This window comes from Neofelis nebulosa, chromosome 7, assembly GCF_028018385.1.
Source record: "Neofelis nebulosa isolate mNeoNeb1 chromosome 7, mNeoNeb1.pri, whole genome shotgun sequence".
NCBI classification, from domain to species: domain Eukaryota; kingdom Metazoa; phylum Chordata; class Mammalia; order Carnivora; family Felidae; genus Neofelis; species Neofelis nebulosa.
In genome coordinates this window covers 7,217,259-7,238,263 of record NC_080788.1, presented here as the reverse complement: position 1 = coordinate 7,238,263, position 21,005 = coordinate 7,217,259, and the positions used below count along the sequence as shown (strand labels likewise).

At 52.1% G+C, this 21,005-nt stretch overlaps 1 protein-coding gene and 1 long non-coding RNA gene across 9 annotated transcripts in view; one reads left to right on the top strand and one right to left on the bottom strand.

Annotated features, from left to right (window-relative positions):
• LOC131516048 (uncharacterized) overlaps window positions 1–13,164 on the bottom strand; it is a 139,423-nt gene extending 126,259 nt beyond the window's left edge. For both annotated transcript variants that reach the window (XR_009263825.1, XR_009263826.1), the window contains exon 1: window positions 12,993–13,164. This is a non-coding gene — a long non-coding RNA (uncharacterized LOC131516048). The remainder of the gene's footprint in view (window positions 1–12,992) is intronic.
• Window positions 13,165–13,181: 17 nt separating this feature from the next.
• The window catches only part of ACAN (aggrecan), a 67,340-nt gene continuing 59,516 nt past the window's right edge, over window positions 13,182–21,005 (top strand). For all 7 annotated transcript variants that reach the window (XM_058736621.1, XM_058736619.1, XM_058736618.1 and 4 more), the window contains exon 1: window positions 13,182–13,351. The gene's annotated coding sequence lies outside the window, so the exon portion shown is untranslated. The remainder of the gene's footprint in view (window positions 13,352–21,005) is intronic.

Here is a 21,005-nt window from a genome sequence, read left to right as displayed (position 1 = left end):
TCGAGAGACTGACGGGAGATAGTAATATCAGCTGTTCCTAATATTTCAGCTCTTCATCCTCCCAGCACGTGGGATTATATTCCCTCTCCCACTTTAATTGGATGGGGTCACGTGAGTAGTTCTAGCCAATGAGTTGTAAGCAGAGGTGACACTGTGTCGACTCTGGGTTGGATCACTCGGGTGCTGGTATGTGATGCTCCAGAGCCCTCTGTCCCCTCTGCCATGGCACCCGGCAATGGTCCAGACGGTGGCTACGCCGTCAGCCTGATGTGATGTGATGTGACGACCTGGTGCAAAGCTCCCAACCTATCCGCGGTGGATATGCGCATGGGCGAGAATTGTATCTTTGTTCTTTCTTCCTTTCTTTCTTTTTTTCTTGAGAGAAAGACGGTGGGGAGGGGCGGAGGCACAGGAAGAGAGAGAATCCCAAGCAGGTTCCACACTCAGCACAGAGCCCGACACAGGGCTTGATCCCAGGAACCTGGGATCATGACCGGAGCCGAAATCAAGAATCAGACGCTTAACCCCCTGAGCCACCCAGGCGCGCCGCCCCCGCCCCCATCGTTGTTATTTCAAGTCACTGACATTTGGGGGGGCCTTGTTACTGCAGGGTAAACCAGCCCGTGCTGACTGAAACGGGGGTCAGAGGCCAACCGGCTCTGCCCACGATCAATACCACCTACTCCCAGTGACCCTACACAACCTTGTTTGTTTCCCAGTCGCCCACTTTTCACTTTGGGTCCAAGCCACCGTCCTGACACAACGTGAGGGTAAGAATGCCAGAGTCCTGTCCAGCCTGAAGATTTGAGACGATGATCTTTCTCTCTGAGACCGAGATGCCAGCACCTCAGGATTTGGCGGATTCCCGGGCAGGGTTAGGATGGGGGGCGCTAGGCAGCCGCAGGTGCCAAAGCTCAGGGGCTGACCTGCGGCATGTGAACTGATGTCTGCTATCAGACCCGGGAGCTCCAACAGCTTGTGCCCGGTTTGACGAACAGACTTTTCCTCTTCCCTGACTTGGGAAAGAGGCCAAAGGGAGCTCCCACCTGCGGGTCCCACCCTGCCAACTGCACCGGGCACCACCTTCAGTGAGTCCTAGTGGTACTTCCGTTCAACCACCGGTCTGCTGGTTTGCTAGCTCGTGGAGGTGCGGCTTGTAGCCTCACTTCCCTGCTTCCACCCCTCACCAGCTCAAGCCGCGGGCCTTGGCCTGTCACACCCTTCCCTCTCATCATTTAAACCAGGAAGGTTCTCCTGACTGAGAGAGGCTGTCGGGTCAGCACCGAGGCCTCACCCTACCCACCCCTACAGTGCCTCACTCATTCGAATTCTCGATTGTACATTGGATTGCATCTTTGTTGTCTTACATAGACCCAATTTTACCCTTTCAATCGAGCGGGTAGGGAGGGGGGAATAAATGAATGTTTCTGAACCTTTGCGATGAGCTAGTCGTTCTTCACTCACTCGTTCGTTCATGCTGAGAGGTTAGGGCACAGGCTCCGCCATTGAACCTGCTCCACCGCTCACGTGCTGTGTGATCGGTGACATGGTGCTTGACCTCTCTGGTCCTTATTTTCTTTTCCTTTTCCTTTCCTTTCCTCTCCTTTCCTCTCTTTTTCCTTTCCTTTCTCTTCTTTCCTTTTCTTTTTCCTCCCTTTCCCTTTCTCCTTCCCTTTCTTCCGTCAACCAGGAATAACATGAGATGGCCATTAACAAATAAGATCGCTATGGCTACTGACTGAGTTGCTACACAGAAAGTGCTGAGAACAACGTCTAGCTCAGAGTGCTCCACGCATGTGAGCTGCTGTGACTCACTTACAGAACATCTGAGTGTGCCAGACACAGGAGATACACAGGAGAACAAAACAGACCTATTCGTTCATTCAACAAATATTGACTGAGAAGCTGCACGTGCTACACTGTGGTGGGAGCTGGGGACACACATCTCCACCCTCATGAAGGTCACAGTCCAGGAACAGAGGTCAGCAGACACGGCACGAGTAAACAGATCAAAATATACACCAGGGAGCCGTGGTCCCGGCTAACAGGGGAGGGACCAGGTGCCGGAGGAGAGACCGAGGGAGGCAGAGAAGCCAGGGTGGTCAGCAAAGTCCTCCCTGATACTGAAAGCATGATCCAAAGGGGAGAGGGGGTCAGGCCGTTCAGAGCAAGTGTAAGGGAGCCCTGTGGGGGTGAGGAGGGGAGGTGGGAGAGGTAGGGGCCAGGCCATTCAGGCCCTACCGGCCACGGTGCCCTGAGTGCAACCAGAAGCCGCCGGGTGGTTGTAGGCGGATTAGAGGCAGAGAAGCAGCAGGATCTTTTGCCGAGGAGGTCACTGAGGCTCAAGGGCGCTGGTAAATGGTGCACCTGAACTAGAACGGGTCCCCTAAGCCCTCGCTCAGTGAACTGGCCGGTTCACCCTGCACGCCTCACTCACCCCGTCCCGCGAGGCAGGGGCCAGCTGCCCAAGGAGCGCCTTGTTACCTCCAAAAGCCCTTCGGGGCGCCTGGGTGGCTCGGTCGGTTAAGCGTCCGACTTCGGCTCAGGTCATGATCTCGCGGTCCGTGAGTTCGAGCCCCGCATCGGGCTCTGTGCTGACAGCTCAGAGCCTGGAGCCTGTTTCAGATTCTGTGTCTCCCTCTCTCTGACCCTCCCCCGTTCATGCTCTGTCTCTCTCTGTCTCAAAAATAAATAAACGTTAAAAAAAAAAAAATTAAAAAAAAAAAAAAAAAAAAAAAAAAGCCCTTCACAGGTTCACGGGGTCAGCGCGCCTGTCTGGGCTTCAGGTCGCGCCATGCCCACGGCTCCGCCATGTGCCATTGGGTGTCTCGTGACCGTTTCCATGCCAATGGCTTCTGGAGACGAACTGCTTCCCCGCGCTTCTTTCCCGCCACTGTTTCCATCCCCCACAACCACGCCAGTAACCACAGGTAAACGTGCTTCTCCCCGGGACACAGTTAAACACACGACCGCAGAGGTGTGTCTCGGGCCCAGAATGGAAGGGGCCAAGGTGCCAGGGATGACAAATCCCCCGAGAATCCAGCTTGAAGCTCCCCTGAGAGACACCCCTCCCCAGAATAGGCAGAGAGGGTCAGGAACACCCATGCAAACAGCTGATCCACAAAACCCCCACCGTACCCACAACTTTCCCCACCTCAGCCCTTTCTATTTTTATCAGGAGAGTGAGAGGGGGTTGCCAGGCGGGGCCGGGCCGCTGTTTATGTCTGAAATTTGAAAAGATGCACAGTGTACTTGGGAGAAGGTGTTTGCAGTTAAAGGAATTTCGGAGAAAATTTTCAAACCCAGCGGGGTGAATAGGTGCCTTGTGTTCTGGTTTTTGACTCTGGAAAAGCCACGTTTCCAACCAAGGCACGCAGAGGGGCTGGGATGGGGAGAGAGACGCTGGACTGTGAGATTTGGGCAGGCAGCGGGACCCAGCTCACCTGGGCACAGGGAACAACCAATTTTCAAGTTGGAGGGGTGGGGGCGCTAGGGGGAAGTCCTTCTGCCCTCCAGCGTAATTTCTGTTTATTTGCCCCCTAATTAAAAAAAAAAATTTTTTTAACATTTATTCATTTTTCAGAGACAGAGACAGAGTGTGAGCGGGGGAGGGGCAGAGAGCGAGAGAGACACAGAATCCGAAGCAGGTTTCAGGCTCTGAGCTGTCAGCACAGAGCCCAACGCGAGGCTCGAACCCACGAACTGCAAGATCATGACCCGAGCCCAAGTCGGACGCTCAGCCGACTGAGCCACCCAGGTGCCCCTATTTGCTCCCTAATTAATTCATAGACTTTCCTGCCCTCCTACCCTCACCTGCTTAACCCCCTCTCGGGCCTAATCATTCCCTCACTCAATTATCTGCTTTCTATCTCCTCTTGATCAGTGAGTTGCACTCAGTATTGATTTTTCTCATATAGCCGTATTTTTTTGTCAGGGCTTTAAATTGCTCTAATTTGACAATTTTCTGTTTCCCACTTAAATTGTTAAGTGTCCCTTTGGGAGCCGTATGGCTGCTATTTCTTTGACACACACACAAATTAGGACCTGGTCGAATGCTTTACTCTGTAGGCCCATGGCTGGGACTCCCTGACCCTATGCCATCAACTGGAGAAAACGGGAGGCCAGAAGTAACAATGAGGTGACACCCACACACACGCACTGAATGCAGTTCACCCTCTTTTCTCTTCTTCATCTTTCAAAGGTTAAACTGGCTCTGGGACAGCTCTCCAGAGAACTTCTAGCTCAAGCTGGCCAGAGCCCTTATTGAGCCAGGGACGCTCAGGAAGGCTGGGGTGGTGACCTTTGGAGGGCTGGACTTCTGACCTGATCTGAAACCAAGGTGGGCCCGGTGGTGCGACCTGGCCAGCGTGTATAAGAAGATCAGAACTGTTTATCTCCTTTCTTTGTGCCTAGGGATACATGCCAAGAGGCACGAGCCTCATCTGTACCCCCGGCGGCAAAAATGCAACAGTTTTTAAAAGTCATTACCCACAGAGTCCTAACAGGCACAGGATGAAATGGTTATGCATCTAGACCATAGCTCTATGTTTCGTGAAAGTTCACTGCTCCACACTTGTCCATGTTTCTGTGTCTCTAGAACCCCCTTCTATGTATCACTTTTCCTTGAGCGTGTCAGGGTCTCTGGCATTCTCTGTACTTCTGGATGTCTCTGTTTCAGCATTCTTGCATTTCTATCCAACAGCCCGTCTTCTTCCATCTTTTCTGCCCTTCTTCATTCTCCCTTCAACGGTTACAGCATGCAATTAAAGTCTATTTTAGCATTTGTTGGATAGAATTCAATGTTCCCTGCTTTTATATGTGCGGAATCTCAGGCCGAGCATTTCCCCAATTCCCAGGCCCACAGTTCTCTCAGCCTGCTGGCCACCTCCACCGAATGTCCCTCCAACTCCGTCTGAACACACAACTGTCTACCACGGAACTTGCTGTCTTTCTCCCAAGCCAGCTACTCTTCCTGACTCCCTGGCTGCTGTCACAGGGACTCCCCATCTCCCAGGCATAAGGTTCAAAAGCTTGAGGCCATTCCTGCCTCTTGCTTCTCCCTTTCCCCCAAGATCCAACGTCGCTGATTTTTCCACCGTAGTGGCTGTCCCCTGGGATGGGGCATATGCTCTCCAGTTTGTCTCCAGCTTGAGTGAAAGAAGCCAGAGACAAAGGGGGACTCACAGGATAATAATATTTCTATCAAGTTCAAGAACAGACAGACTTAGGGCACCTGTGGGGCTCAGTCAGTTGAGCCTCTGACTCTTGATTTCGGCTCAGGTCATGACCTCTCGGTTTGTGCAATCGAGTCCCGCATAGACTGCACTGAGCATGGAGCGTGCTTGAGATTCTCTTTCTCTCCCACTGCCCCTGTCCCCAGCTTGTGCACTCTCTCACTCATGCTCTCTAAAAATTTTTTTAATGTTTATTTTTGTGGGGGGGAGAGAAAGAGAAAGAGAGCAAGCAGGGGAGGGGCAGAGAGAGAGGGAGACACAGAATCTGAAGCAGGCTCCAGGTTCTGAGCTGTCCGCACAGAGCCCGATGAGGGGCTCAAACCCACAAGCCGTGAGATCATGACCTGAGCTGAAGCTGGAATGTTTAACTGACTAAGCTACCAAGGTGCCCTCTCTAAAATTACGTAAAAGACAACAACAACAACAAAATAGATAACATTGGTTTAGTGAGGTCAGAATAATGGTCTCCCTGAGTGAAGTGCACCAAAGAGAAGGGGCACAAGGGAAACTTCTGGGGAGCTGGAAATTTCTGTATCTTGACTTCATTGTGATTACAATGGTGTCTATGTGTGTTAAAAATTCATCAAGTTGTACGCTTAAGATGCACTTTATTCTATGCAAATTATGTATCAAAAGAAAGGGAGGGAGGAAAAAACATGCATACGATGCCTAGCTTAATATCTGGCACATAGCAGGTGATCAATAAATAGTCACTAGTAAAAGTTTTTTTGTTTTAAGTATGAGGGCTCCAAAGCCAGGTGGCCTGGGTTAGATGCTTGGTTCCATTTAGCAATGAGGTGAACTTGGGCTGAGCGTCGCTGTTCCCAGTCTCTTCATCAGTGAGATGAAGTTCATGAGACTTCATAGAGTCTGAGGCTTAATGAAGCACTTAGCACAGGGTCTGGCACATAGTAAGTGCTCAACAAATGTTACTGCAAAATAAAGACAATTCCAACACACGCTCTAATTTGTATGAACCTTGACGACATTATGCTACGTGAATAAGCCAGTCAATAAAGCACATAAATACTGTATGATTCCACTTATGTCAAGTACCTAGAGTAGTTAAATTCATGGAGACAGGAAGTCAAATGGTGGTTGCCAGAGGCTGAGGGGGTCAGGGGATGGGGAGTTAGTGTTTAAGGGATGCAGAGTCTCAGTCTGGAGAGATGAAAAGACTCTGGAGACAAATGGTGGTGATGATTGTAGAACACTGTGAATGTATTTCATGCCACTGAACTACACACTTAAAATGGTTAAAATGATTGACTTTGTGTTATGTATATTTTACCACAATAATAAAGGTATATGCGTATTTTACCACGATAAAAGAAAAGGAAGGAAAGAGGGAAGGGAGGGAGACAGAAGGGACAGAGGAAGGGAGGAAGGGAGGAAGGGAGGGGGAGGTGAGAGAGGGAGGGAGGGGTTCTCTGCTTGGGATTCTCTTTCCCTCTCTCCCCGCCCCTCCCCCACTCGTGCTAGCTCTGTCTCTCTCAAAATAAATAAATAAACCTAAAAAAAAAAAAAAAAACCCAGATCAACAGCAACAGCTAACATGTCAAGATAACTATTCCCCAGGATTTTGCATCAAATAAGTGCCAGGTTTCCTGGGGAAAAGCCATGCCCGTGTTTTAACAGATGATTTTCAAACTATGGAGACGTTTTCTGTACCTCTTACATTTCATCTCTAGCAAGTGACTGTGGGATGCCATATTTGTTCATTTAATAGGCATGTATTTTGCTATCTCTACTGTAATGGGCAAAACATGCGGATGAAGTTTGCATCAAACTTCGGAATGATCCGATGTCTATCAAGGAAAGAAAATAAAATCATCAAGCACAATGTGACAAGAAGGGCTGGGCAGGCAGTCCCAAAAGACCCCAGTGGCAAGAATAAGAGAAAGAGATGGGCTCCAGGTGTGGGAGGGAGTCCCTTAGGATTCAGGGTTGGGGACAGAGAAGGTGAGCAGGCTTCTAGGAGCTGCAGGGGCTGAGGCCATCGGGGGGGAAGGATCCTTCTACCTCTCCTCTGACCCCAGGTGTGCGGCTGATGCTGATTCTGTACACCAACACGGTCCCCCCCGCCCCCCCCAGTGTCGTCCCCCGCGTAGTCTCAATGATAAAAACACTAGTGAGTCATGAGTAAAACGCTGCCATAATTTCCTCTTTTATAAATGGCAGGGTTTCACTGAAAATAGAATCCGCTATAAATTCAGGGGGGGGGGGGAATCAAACTTAGTCTTCAAGAACTGAGTGTTTCCTTAAACGTGCCCTTCAATTTCTTTGTCTTAAGTGACACAGCACTTTTGTGTTACTGAACGTCATTATTCCATACGGACCTGTGGGGAATTGTAAGTGTTTCATTAACTTACCCCATGTTCTTTATTATTAGAACACTTTCCTCTGAGTTTGTCACTTGAACAGTATAAAGGAATAAGACAGCACTTTTTGAATGTTCTACTAATTCTCAGAAGACCACTCCCTCGCCTCGGTCTGCAATGAGAAGGCTTTTCTTTTTTTTTTTTTAATTTTTTTTTTTCAACGTTTTTTAATTTATTTTTGGGACAGAGAGAGACAGAGCATGAACGGGGGAGGGGCAGAGAGAGAGGGAGACACAGAATCGGAAACAGGCTCCAGGCTCCGAGCCATCGGCCCAGAGCCCGACGCGGGGCTCGAACTCACGGGCCGCGAGATCGTGACCTGGCTGAAGTCGGACGCTTAACCGACTGCGCCACCCAGGCGCCCCGAGAAGGCTTTTCTATATCCTAATTCTGTGGCCCTTTGCTTCCAGAAATGATCGCAATCTCTCTACACACATTGCCTATAGTATTTATCATTGCCACACTCCAAGGAGGTGAGGATTTTAGTTTCTTTTACAAACCCAGAGAGCAGCACACACTTACTCAGGGGCATCAAACTGTAGCGGGGAAGAAAGGGAAGAAATTTCACCATCTTGCTCCTGGAGCCAGATCACTGCGTAGGTGCTGACATCACTTAATTCAAATCCTACAATTCCACACAATTCCGTTACACCGATGAGAAACCCCAGGGGTGCCTGGGTGGCTCAGTCGGTTAAGCACCTGACTTCGGCTCAGGTCACGATCTCACAGTTTGTGGGTTTGAGCCCCACATCGGGCTCTGTGCTCACAGCTCAGAGCCTGGAGCCTCCTTCACATTCTGTGTCTCCCTCTCTCTCTCTGCCCCTCCCCTGCTGGTCCTCTATCTCACTCTCAAAAATAAACAGAGAGAAAGAGAGAAAGAAAGAGAGAAAGAAAGAGAGAAAGAAAGAAAGAAAGAAAGAGAGAGAGAGAGAGAGAGAGAGAGAGAGAGAGAGAGAGAAAGAAAGAAAGAAAGAAAGAAAGAAAGAAAGAAAGAAAGAAAGAAAGAAAGAAAGAAAAAGAAAGAAACCCAGAGAGGTTAAGAAACTTGCCCTCATTCTCTGTGCCAGAACTGGGATTCACTTCCAGTGTTACTGCACACACAGGGAACCTGATGGTTTTAACTGTCCACAAGTTTCAATATCAACCAAAAGTGTGACAGAGCTCAGCAACTCAATGATCTCTGGTGGCACCATCAGGAGCAGGATGATGAAGGCTGTCCTGCAGAGATGGGGGCAGAGGTGTTGTCCCAGAGAACAGGCTAGACTGCTTGCTCGTATAGGGATATTGGAAAGATGCTTCGGAGGAATTCTGCAAACACCCTACGCTGGGACTTAGCAAAGTACATGCGTGGCGTCCCCACGTAAGGGACAGAAACAAGCAGTCTCGATGCCACATTTAGGTGGACTGGGAGACTGGCCGTCCTCTAAGAGCCAGTCTACCGGAATGTAGAAGCCAACCTCCAAGAGGCTTCCCAGCAATCCCCAACCCCTGGTATTCACACCTTTGTATGTCCCCTCACACACTAATTCAGGGCAGGTCCCGTGTGACCAATAGACTATGGCGGACGTGGCAGTGCGTGACTTCCAAAGCTAGGACATCAGACCACTGCAGCGTCCACTCGGCCTCCTGTGTCACTTGCTGTGGCAGAAGCCGGGTGCCATGCCATGAGGCAGCTCCACTGGCAGGCCAGAAGGAGAAGAGCTGGGGCCACTGGCCAACAGCCAACACCGACTTGCCAGCCGCCTTAGACCTGGACCCTCAAGCCCCAGTCAAGCCTTCAGCTGACATCCGACTGCAACCCCATGAGATAACCCAAGGCAGAACTGCCTGGCCATATTTCTCCCAAAGTCCTGACACACAGAAACCATGAACAATCATTGTTTTAAGCCACTAATGTTTGGGTTGATGCATTACACCGCCATTATAATTGCGGTATGGAGCATGGCATCCTATAATTGCCTTATGGAGCCATGACACTAAGGTTTGGGTTGACGCATTACACAGCCATTATAATTGCAATATGGGGCATGGCATCCTGCCTGCTCTAGAACTCAGCCCCAGGATAAGGGAAGACACAAAAGCGGGACACTAGTCAGCTTTGTAGAAAAGCTGCTGCTAAGAACAACAGCAAACAAACTGATAGAAATAAGATCCAGGTTGAGGAGGGCACTTGTTGGGATGAGCACTGGCTGTTGTATGTAAGCCAATTTGACAATAAATTATATTTAAAAAAAAAAAAAAGAAAGAAAGAAATAGGATCCAAGATGGTCAGGAGTGGTGAGCTTAACTTATTAGGGAAATTTTTAGGAGAAGCAAAGATAAAGTCCCACACTTGGATTAGAACAACCCATTATACCAGGGAAGACACTGGGCCATAGTAGTACATGTGGAAAGGGGATCTCAGTCAGCTGCAGGCTCAAAATGAGCCACGATGACACTGCCAGAAAAGCACATAAATGTAGGCTGCATTAACAGAAGCATAGTACCCCATCAGAGGAGGTGAGCTCTCCCCTGGGTTGAGCACACTAACAGGTCTGTGTTTAGGTCTTGACACAGGACAAGGAAAGTCCAGACCTGCTGGGAGAAGATTGGTGGGAGTAGGTGGAGTCCACTGATGGAGAGAGATGAGGAAGGACAGTGTGAAGTGAGAAAGCCCAGCCCTAAAGGAGAAGAGAGGGAGGGTGAGAACAGTGAAATCACTGGTTACAAACGCAAAAACATCCACCATGTGGAAGGAGGTCTGGGGGCCAGGGCCAAGAGCCTGTTATGTTCATTTCTCAACCATAGTGATGGGGACCAGTAGGTGCTTCTGTGAAATCTAAGAGCTGCCTAAATACTAGAATCACATGAAAATGGGACATGGCCTCAGAAGAGAGTGAAATCCATGGCAATATTCACGTGGAGTAAATGTTCCAGTCGGTCAGGACACGGTCCTCAACGTTCCCTAAGAGCCCTTCCGGGCTCTGAGATCCTCTCGGCTGGTAATTTTGCGATTGAATGAGTAGAACCTGCTGAATGATACCAGCACAGTGGCCCTTAAACTTCAGAAGGCATATAAAACACCTGGGGGATCTTATTAAAATGCAGATTCTGAGTCAGAAGGTCTGGAGCAAGCCTTTGGCATTTTCCATTTCGATTTTTGCATTTCGAATAAGCCCCCAGCTGACACCACGCTTGGACAGCCAGAGGTTAAAGGTTGCCCACCACAGCAGATAGGGTCAGGCAGCCTGGAAAAGGCATTAAGCAAATATTAAAGTATCTGAGCAGAGCAAGAGTGACCAGCATCAGAAATACCACACAAGGAACAGACTCTGCATTGAACAGGGGAGCATCCATATGCCACAGAGGGCTTTCTGACCTTGATGTCCTTTGATTTTCTGAACATGGTCTTTAGAATTGTCCAAGCACTTCTCAATCATCCTGGGTTTTCTGTAGCCTGTAGGGGCAGCAGTGTGGAGTTATGCCAACCCACACTCATTCACTACCTGGGTGGCCTGTGAGTCTCAGTTTCTTAGTGCATAAAATGGGAGTAATATCCACCTGAAAGGCTGCTGTATCAAGCAGTGGGCACGTAATCGGTGCCCATTGTATGTTTCCCTGCCTCATTACAAGACTAGATGATCAAGAAGCATTCGCTCCCTTCATTACAAAGATTAATTACCGAATTAATATTTGTCCTTGAATCGAACTGTCCTTCACTAACCCTGGGATGTAAGTCAGATATGACCCCATTTTACAGATGAGAGCGCGGTTTGTACTCACCTAGAGTATCAGGCAAATCCTGGCATGAGAACCCATGACTCCTCCTGTTGGAATTTTAAGGATTTTTTTTTTTTTTTCTGGAAGAGTCACTTCCACTAGCCTAGGCATTGGAGTCAGTAACAAGATTGCATCCCACTTTTTTGTCTGAGAAACAAGATGCTATTTCCCCTTGAGGGGCTCTGATCACTATCAAGCCAGCCCTGCCCAAGGTGCTCTGTAGCTTGGATACCTGACCGGGAGAAGCCAACAGACTCAGGCAGAAAAGGAGTGAAGCCAAGAGGTGTCCACCAGTGGAACACCTCAGCCACAACTCCCGGGGACCAGTGGGTAGAGTGGGAGCCACGCCCTCCCCAGGCGTCAGTGCCCTGAGCAGAGAAGACACAAGAGAATGTGCTGGGCCAGGGCCAGTCCTGCCCCCTAGCAGAGATGACCAGCAAAATACCCACACGATTCCAGAGTTGTCACCCTGGGGAAACGGAGCCACTTCCGTGCCTTTGGATCAAGAAAAGGCTGAGTCTATTATCTCTGTAATGGGCAGCCTACAGAGATGCCACTTCTTGTTCTTCAGTCCATGCCCAGTGAGGGAGTCAAGCGGCTTCTACCACACCGACCGAGGCCACTAAACCTTAGCGTCAAGCACCACCAGCTCCCTCCATAAGGACCCCGAAGGCCACCAGCCCAGCCCGGGGCCCCCAAAATTTCTGTGCCTAACCAGCAGCTTGTGTAGCGGAGGGAGCAGGACTGTGGATTTGAATTCGGACCCCACCAACTCCATCACTCTCTGAGCCTCAGTTTTCACATCTTTTGGGGGTGAGGGAATCCTAATATTTATCTCATCGGGGTTTGGGGAAAATCAAGTGAGATATGAATGTATGTTAACCAGCTAGCTCACAGAAGGTGTTCAAACGCCGCTGGTTCCTTTACTCTCTTGCCTGGAAACAAAACTCTTAAGGAGGGTGGTCTCGGGAGCTACAGAAGTACTGGAGAACTCCTGCTTCGTTGGAGATGTCCTCGGTCTCTCCGGGATTGTGAAGACCCTCAGCCTTTTGCCCCGAGGCTCCCGGTCCCCGGCACACCTCCCCGCCGCCGCCTAACCTCCTTCTCTCCCACTCCTCCCTGCCATCCCGGCGCACCCCATCCCCAAAAACTTTCAGCCGGCTCCTCCCGAGGGTCCTTCCAAATCGCGGCCGGGGAGCAGGGGGCGCGCCCTGCCCTCTCGCGTCTCCCCGCCCCCCCTACCCCGGGCGTCGGCTGCACACCCCGCGCCGGGAGCCCGGGCGCCCCGTCCGGCCACCGCGGGTGCGGGTGCGGGCACGGGCACAGTCCTCCGGGGCCCCTCTGCGGAGCCGCCGACCGCATTGCAGCCCTTCCCGCGCCTCTGCCTCCCGCCGGCCCCGGAGCTGCCGGCTCCTCTCGCGCCCTGCGCCCCGGGCGGCTTCCCCAGCGGCGCGCCGGTCCGGAGCCGGGGTCCAGCGCGCTCCAGACGCCTCCGCCCTCCCCTCCCCCGCCGGCCGCCCCTCGGGTCCCGCGGGGGTGGGGTTTCCCTCCCCTCCCCCGCCCGCCCCTATGTATGTGTCACCGCGCGCCATGCCCGCCCGCCCGCCCGCCCACCTACCTCCCCGCCGCTCCAGAGGGGGCTCGCAGAGCTGAGGACGCGCGCCACGCCGCTCAAGGTCTCTCTCTCCGCGCGCTCGCCGGCCGGCATCTGACGCGGGTGCCGGGGGCTCCGGGCACCTTGCAGTGGCCCTTCCCTCGGCCAGCCGGGACTCCGCAACCCAGTCGCCGCCGCGGCGGCCACCGCCTGAGGGGACCCGCGGACAGGACGCCGGCAGGCGGAGGGGTGCGCGGCGCGCGCGCAGAGCGTCTCCCTCCGCTGCGCAGCGAGACCCGGGCCTCGCGGCCCCAGGAGCCCCCGGCTGCCTCGCCAGGTGCGCGGCACTGAAGTTCTCGCGGAAGGGAGTCCAACTCTTCGAGGTAACTGTCTCCTTCCCTTCCGGGGCGCCCGGCGAGCCGGCAGCGGAGCCGCGGCTGGGGGGGCTGCGCTGCCTCGGTCTCCCCTCCGAGGAGGCGTGCGCCGGGGGCTCCCGACCGTTGCGTGCGCGGTGCAGTTGAGCAAACTTTCCGGCTGTTGCAGACTCCGCGTGAAGGGGGCAAACGAACGCGTGAGGAGGGGCTCTCGTCTGCCGCCCCCCCTCCCCCCGAGATTCAGGACCAGAGGACAGGGAGCTTTTACTCCAAACTCCCGTGTGTTTTCAAGCCGTAGGGTCCGGAACGAGCCCCGGTTGACAGAGCAGCCGCTTTCGCGTCGGGGGTTCAGATGCCCTGTGCTACTTTTGAGCTGGAGAAGTTGCTTCATCTTTCTGAGCCTTGGCCTGTTCTACCTAGAGGGAAAGGGGAGGCTCTTTGGCAGGATGGCTGGGGGATAAACGAAGTGACACGGGCAGCGTGTCAGGTACGCAGCAGGTGCCCAAGCAGAGGCTGCGCGAACCCATTGGTCCCACTTGCTTGGCCACTTGGCCTGCCCCAGGAGTCGCAGGGTGCCCAGACGGGTATGGGAGAGCTAGGGGGGGGATTGGCAGAACCCATAACCGGGCCACTGAGCTGCCAGCAAAGGAGACGAGCTCTGAACATGCCACCAAGAAGTGACATCTCTCAAGGAAGAAGAGGGGAAATGAGGACACATGACCATGGGCAGTTTTGCTGTCTCTGGGTCCCTCTGCCTCTGAAGCCAGTGATGGTGGAGACTTTCTATCCCTGGGGTTGGGTGGACAGTTGTCGAATGAACCTGTGTTCTAGGCCAGAGCAAACTGTGGGGCGGGGGTTCGCCTCCTCTTGGGAGACAGGACCCAACCCAAACTTTCCCATCATTCTACTCCTTGCAGTCCTGAGCAGGGTTGTGATAGGATTCTTCTAGGGTCTCACCACTGAGGAGCCCAGGTCCCAGCATTCCGATAGGTGCATATGTCCCTGTTATGTGGGGGTGGTGGCCAGGAATAAAGGAAGATGCAAAGCTGAGCGGGTTAGTGTGGTGTTTCAGGTCCCAGACACTGAAGCGGGTGGGTATCTGACAGTCTAGGGGAACCCCAGACCTTGGAAACACATTGGAGAGAAAGTGAACCCAGAAAGATGTGATGACTTTCTAAAGGTCACCCATGACTTACCGGAAGGGCAGGACTCCTCCAACCCGGGTTTTCTGAGGCCCTCGTCAGTTGCTTGTCCTGATTTAAGAGTTCGGAAGTCTGGGCTCTTATTCTTGTGCCTTCCTTGCCTCTGGGTTGCCAAAGGAGAAGAGGCGATAGGATTGCCTGTGCCCCTGGGCACAGTGGTTTCAGGAGGTGTAGATCAGTGTCAGTCACTGAGCCTGGAAGAGACTGCCCAGGAATGGAAGGGCCATCAGGGAGAAAACCCCCGAGGCCACGGGGGAGAAAACCCGAAGGAGGGGGGTGTTTCTACCCCGAAGGAAAAGAGCCCTCCGATTTAAAAAGTTTCGGATGAAGGCATTATCAGAAGGAAGAAAATGTCTCTCAAAGAAAATGCTGGCATGTTTCAGGTTACATCGAGCTTGAGTTTAAATTAGATGTATTTCTGTGCAGCTTCTCGTGCAACACCTGGTTCCTTCATTCATTCTCCGGTAACTAGTGAGCGCCACCTAGGTGCCAGGCTCTGTGCTCAGTGCTGGCCCGTAGCGGGTCCTCAGTTAACGGTAGCTGTGATGACACAAGCACTTAGCACGGTGCCTGCCACGGGGCAAGTCCTCAGTAACTATTTGGTATCACTATTATTACGACTACTAATTTTAATATTCAGGAGACATTTTTCTTTTCCTAGAATTGTCCGTGAAAATCCTACTTAAGTTAGGATTCTTTCTGTATTATTTGAAAGCCCTCTGGTCAATATAGGAGTAAAGAATCCAGAGCGGGAAATGACAGAAATATTCTTAGTTATTTGCAAGGCGTCTCTGTGCGCTCGAGTGGCGAGACCCTGTGCCGTCTGGTGTGGGCCGCACCTGACTCCATGCCCCTTCTCACACCCACGCACACATTTCACCCCTGCGCCCCCTCTCACCCACACCCCTGCATGCTGAGTGGGGCACCCTCCATCCCCACATGCCCAGAACAGATTGTCCAACTCCCCAGTCAGAGAGAGAGCTCCAAGATAGTTGGTGGGGGAGAGCTGTGAGGGTGGAAGCCTGCCAGGCAAGGCAGACCTGCGTTCACATCCCAACTCAGCCACTTACTGGCTGCATGGTCTTTGAAGAGGTCCTTGCCCAGATCACAGGAGGCACCAGAAACCTGAATTCCTCCCCTCTACGGTTTCTAGGCCCCCTTAGGGTCACAAACTGTAAGCTCAGGAGATTACTGATTTAGAATATTCTAAAACCGTAAAAGACTGTGTGTCCTAACTTTTTGTGTGGAATTTTTTCATGATGCCTTCTAGAACCTGGTCCCTCCCAAGCCCCTTCTTGTTGGGCATTGGGAGGGCCTCAGCTGAGCCAGGGGAGGCCCACGGGCCCCCGCTTGGAGTCTCACTTTCAGTCTGTCTCTACTCCTGTAGGGACATGTAGCATAGAATGTGTCCATCGGCAGTTTAGGGGGGTGTAATGACATAGGAAAGAATAATCTCATAGTGCCTCTCATGCAGTAACAATAAGTATTGTTTCTGGAAGCTTCTATTTCTGTTATATATTTCGCAGTCCTCTCTAAGTGTGTATGTGTGTATCATATACACACAATATATACAAATTTGATGTTTATGTGATGTATTTCTTACTGCGGGTTGTGGTCAAAAAAGTTGGAAAGACACTGATCCTGATAACGTTTCTGTCTCTGAGAAATGCCAGCCTCGTGGCTCCGGCCGGCAGGTGCCCGTATATTCACACCTGGACTGGACCATTAAGCATCTTGGGAGTGGAGACAGGAAGGGGTGGAAGCTGGGGGTAGGAGTGAAAGTCAAGTTCAAGGCAGAGGGTCCAGAATCAGAGAGGAAACAATGCATGGAGGACAGACCTACTTGTAAGTGGAGCAGGAAAGGTGACAGGGCCGATGGGCTGCCCTGGGAAAGGGGATCTATCTGTGGGAACATCTGGAGACAGGAGTCATCCTCTCTGCTGTCACCAGGCGGCCTCTTGGCCGTGCTGTGGGCCTTGACAGGAGCTTCACTGCTACCCTCCTTCCTTGAGAAAGCTCTGTTCTACCCATTCTTTTGGGTGAAGGGGGGCTGTGGCATCTCCCCTGGCTACTCTCCTCCCCCAAGACCCGTCCTGAGAGGAGGTCTGGGCCCCTGGGTGTGGTTGCAGATGGAGTCAACATTGCAGGGGAGGAGCTGCTGGGGGGTGGGGTGTAGGGCAGGGGTGGGGTTAGAGGGAGAGCTGGAGTGAGCTGGAGTGAGGCAGAGGGAGGACCAGAGAGAGGGGGAATTTGTAGGGAAAACGGGAAAACGGTTCCTTTTTTCAAAAGTTGAATCCAGGGCAAGGACGGAAACCGTGGAGTTTACTTTTAAAAACTCAGAGCCTCCTTGTAAGCGGCTGAGTGTGTGTGTGTGTGTGTGTGTGTGTGTGTGTGTGCGCGCGCACGAACATACTAGGAGGGCGGGCCCTGCGGGCTGGCCTGGACATATGAGAGGCGACTTTTCTCCCTCTCAATGGCCTTATAGTGTATCCTAAAGAAGCTTTTTGTTAAACTCATGAATCGGTGGATTTGGGGTGTGCGATGCTGGCCATCACGATTTGGATATTTGGTTACCTTTGAGGTTACATGTTTTTCCTTTTAAGACACACACCCAAAAAAGGAGCCACCTCTCCTGCGTCAGGTCTGTTTGGTGCAGGCCTTGCTCGTCTGTCTGTGATTGATTTGACTTGAGGGGTAAGGGTATGAAGGAGAAACTCAGGACTGGGCGGATATGTAATCTCCAGCCTGGCAGACTGCGCCCCCTCAGCCCCACGACTCTGGGCCTGTGAGGTGGAACATGGAAGTTCCCAGACCACGGACATCCAGGGCCTTCAGGGCCTGTGATGACCCTCATGGAAGAGATCACGAAGGGGATGGAGGCCCAGATAGGAGAAGGTGCACGACCCAGGCCGGCCCAGAGCAGGCCAGAAGGATCTGGATGGGAACGTAGGCCATCGGGCCCTCATCCTGAAACATACCATGTCCATGGAAACCGTTCATTCATTCTGCCTCCAGCAGCACTTGCTACGTGCTACAGGCGTTGCAGTAAGGGTGTGTCGAGAATTCACTCTCCCTGCCCTCCAGCTGCTCATGGTCTAATGGGCAAGACAGGCTGTAATCAACTTGACCCTGACCCCGCATTCCTATCAAGCAGTGGTTCTCAACTGGGGAGCTGTTTTGCTCCCCAGGGAACATCTGGCCTTGTGTGGAGATATTTTTTGTCGTCACCCCAGGGGAGGCGTGATGGTATTGGCATCTAGTGGACAGAGACCAGGGATGTTATTAAATATCTTAAAATGCACAGGACAGCACTTTCCTCCTACCGGTAGGGAATTCTCCAGCCCAAAATGCCAGTAGTGCCAAGACTGAGAAGTCCTGCTCCTGACCTCCATTTACTTATTGGGCCAGACTATGCCCAACTGTGTGCGACAGCAGGAAGACTGGAGGTGGGAGGGCAAGAAGGGAGGGTTTGGCAGGCAGTGAAGAGCAGACAACAAGAGAAAGAAAAAAGCCAGGCCGCAATGGTAAAGTAGAAAGAACGTGGACCTTGGTAGCCCAGATGTAGGTTGAAATCCCAGCTGTGCGCCCTTGGTCAAGTCACTTGTTCTCTCTGAGCCTCAGTTTCCACATCTGGGAAATGAGGCTTGTCTGATGATTGAGAGAGTTCAAGATAAAATGAATAAAGGACATGGCACAAAGTAGACTTACAATAAAACAGCAACTGCTGTTATCATCTTTGAGGCTTTTCAAGGTCCCACTGTGGAAAATTACAGCATCAGCAGGTGTGGACGTGGGATCACGAGGCCAAACAAGGTTGCTGTTTGGGGCACGGTTGCCACAGTAATGCCTTCTGGTTGGTGGGGGTGGGGGGCTGCTGTGTGTGCAGCACCTCCCTGCCCCCCTGCACACACAGCTCCCAGCAAGGGGTGAGAATCAGGGGGAGGGGCTTGCTCCAATGAGAAGGCCAATGTGTGCATCCTACAGTGTGGGCAGTGGGAGAAGCGTTGGACTTGAAGCCGCTTGAACCGGGCACTGACTGGCTGCATGATGTGGGCAAATTGCTTTGCCTCCCTGAGCCTCAGTTTTCTAATCTGTAAAATGGAGACACTAAGGCCTGCTTTCTCAGGGCAAGATCCAGGGAGAAATTACTTATAGGAAGGTGCCTTGTTGGGGGGGGGGGGGGCGGGCATCTATGAAACCTAAGCAGGAATATTTTCTTTCTTTTTTTTTTTCTTAATTTTTTTAATGTCTTTATTTATTTTTGAGAGAGAGAGTGAGTGGAAGAGGGGCAGAGAGAGAGAGAGAGAGAGAGAGAGACATAGAATCTGAAGCAGGCTCCAGGCTCTGAGCTGTCAGCACAGAGCCCGATGCGGGGCTCAAACTCATGAACTGTGAGATCATGACCTGAGCCAAAGTCGGACGCTCAACCGACTAAGCCACCCAGGAGCCCTAGCAGGAATCTTTTCTATCTGGTGTGCACTGTTCCTAATCCAGTGCCTGGCACACACAGGCAGCCTGGTTGAATGAATGAATGAGCAGACCCTCGCACTATAAATTCCTTGCAATGCTTGAGAGAAGCTGTCCCACACTTTGCCTCTCCTGCATCCCAAGCAAGCCTGAAGAAGCCAGGACCTATGTAGTTCCCAGTGGGTACCAGGCTCAGATTACAGCACCGACAGCAGCGCCCTCTAGAGGGTACTGCAGTTACAGCAATGGAGTTGTGCCAGCCACCAGGATGGAGCCCCACTGGGAGTGGGGGTAACGGGGAGACATCAGAACAGAGGAAGCCCAAGCTACTGAAAAGAAGCTGATCCAAATCAGCATCAGGAACCTGGAGACTTACCTCAGTGCAGGCACATCCATTTTCCCATCTGTGCAACAGGGCCTTTGCTCCACCACGTGGAGTGGAGCTTACAATATATCAAGGCCTAACTGAAAGTCACTAGCCAAAGGAGTGGATGTGGGAATTGCCAAGCTTCCCTGAGCCTCTGTTTTTAAGTCCTGAAGCATTAGATCAGAAAGGGACCCAGGGGACACCTAAATAAATCACCCATGTCCTTCATTATGCAGATGAGGAACCTGAGTCCTAAAGAGGGAGTTCGGGCTGCTCTCAGCAGAGCCACGGCTCCCATCAGGGCTGCTTCCATGTCACCTGTCACATTCAAACTAAAAGGAGGCACCTGATCACAGAAGCACTGTGCCCACCAGAACCCAACTATGGACACACTTCATCCTGGGGCCACCCATTGTCTACCTTCTGACTCGGCACCTCCCGAGCCCTTGCTGGTTCCAGGGCTGCTCTGGGGAAGAAAGCTCCTATAGGAGAAACCTCCAGGGTGAGGAGAAGCCCAGCCTCCCAGCTCCCTTAGAACACCTGGACTTCCCGATCCCAGCCTCTGCCCTTGATCACATCCAGGGGGTTTTCCCCAACCAAACCTGGACCTTGGCCTGACCTTCCCCTCCCTACTCCCCTCCTCCATCAGGTGCTCCAGGTGGCTCGGGAGAACACCTGGATTTTAGGATGACTCAGGAATGTAGTGGATGTTTGTCAGCTTTACAAGACACTGACAAAGGGAAGCTGGGTGCCGTTATCAGAAGTAGCCTCTGCCCCTAGAATCGGAGGCATTTGAGAAGCTTTGGAAAAAATGAGATTCTGCTTGGGAGGGGAGGAGAGGGGAGGAGAGGAATCTGTGCTTTGCAAAATCACGCCAGGTGATTCCAATGCAGTCCAGTTTCTGAACCCTTCGTGTAAAGCCCAAAGCAGTTCCTCTGGGTGCATTTGGTTCTAAGCCATCTCCTTGTAGCCCTGCCTCTGGGGGGGGTGGGGGGGGTCACCTGCCCTTCCCCCGCCCCCCTGCAGGCAGAACTACAGCGTTTGCCCCCAGTGTGTCCTTTAGGGGAATGAGAAGGTCAAAGCCTGCTTCTCTGTCTCCTCCCTCCTGCCTGAGACAGGGGCCCTGCTTCCTTCACATAGTTGTCCTTGACCCTGAATTGAAGTACATTTGTCCCTAGAGGAGGATGAAGCTAGGCCAGGGTTCCCACGGTGGAACCCACAACATTTCCTGCAGAGATGGTCAATGCTCATTTCTTGGGAAAAGGGTCTCATCCCTGAGTGTCAAACAGAACAAAATGCACCCTTTTTCTGCAGGAATTCTCAGTATGCTGGTGGATGTTGGAAATCTCCCAGAGTTTCTTACACCGAATTTGGCCAGGGAGCTCTCCTTGCCTAGAGCAGACTGAGGGTCTACAGAGATGCTGATTTAAGCAATCAGCCAGGGCTGATCCTGCAGCAGGAATGAGGCAGCTGCACCAGGGCCCCAGGGGCAGACAGAGATGGGGAGGACTTAAAAACTTAAATCTCAAACACCCGTCACTGACCCAGCAAGCCGTCTCCACCCCCAGAGCAAAGCGGTGCCCGCCCTCTCCTTTTTCCACCTCATACCTGCCACCTTCTCTTTAAA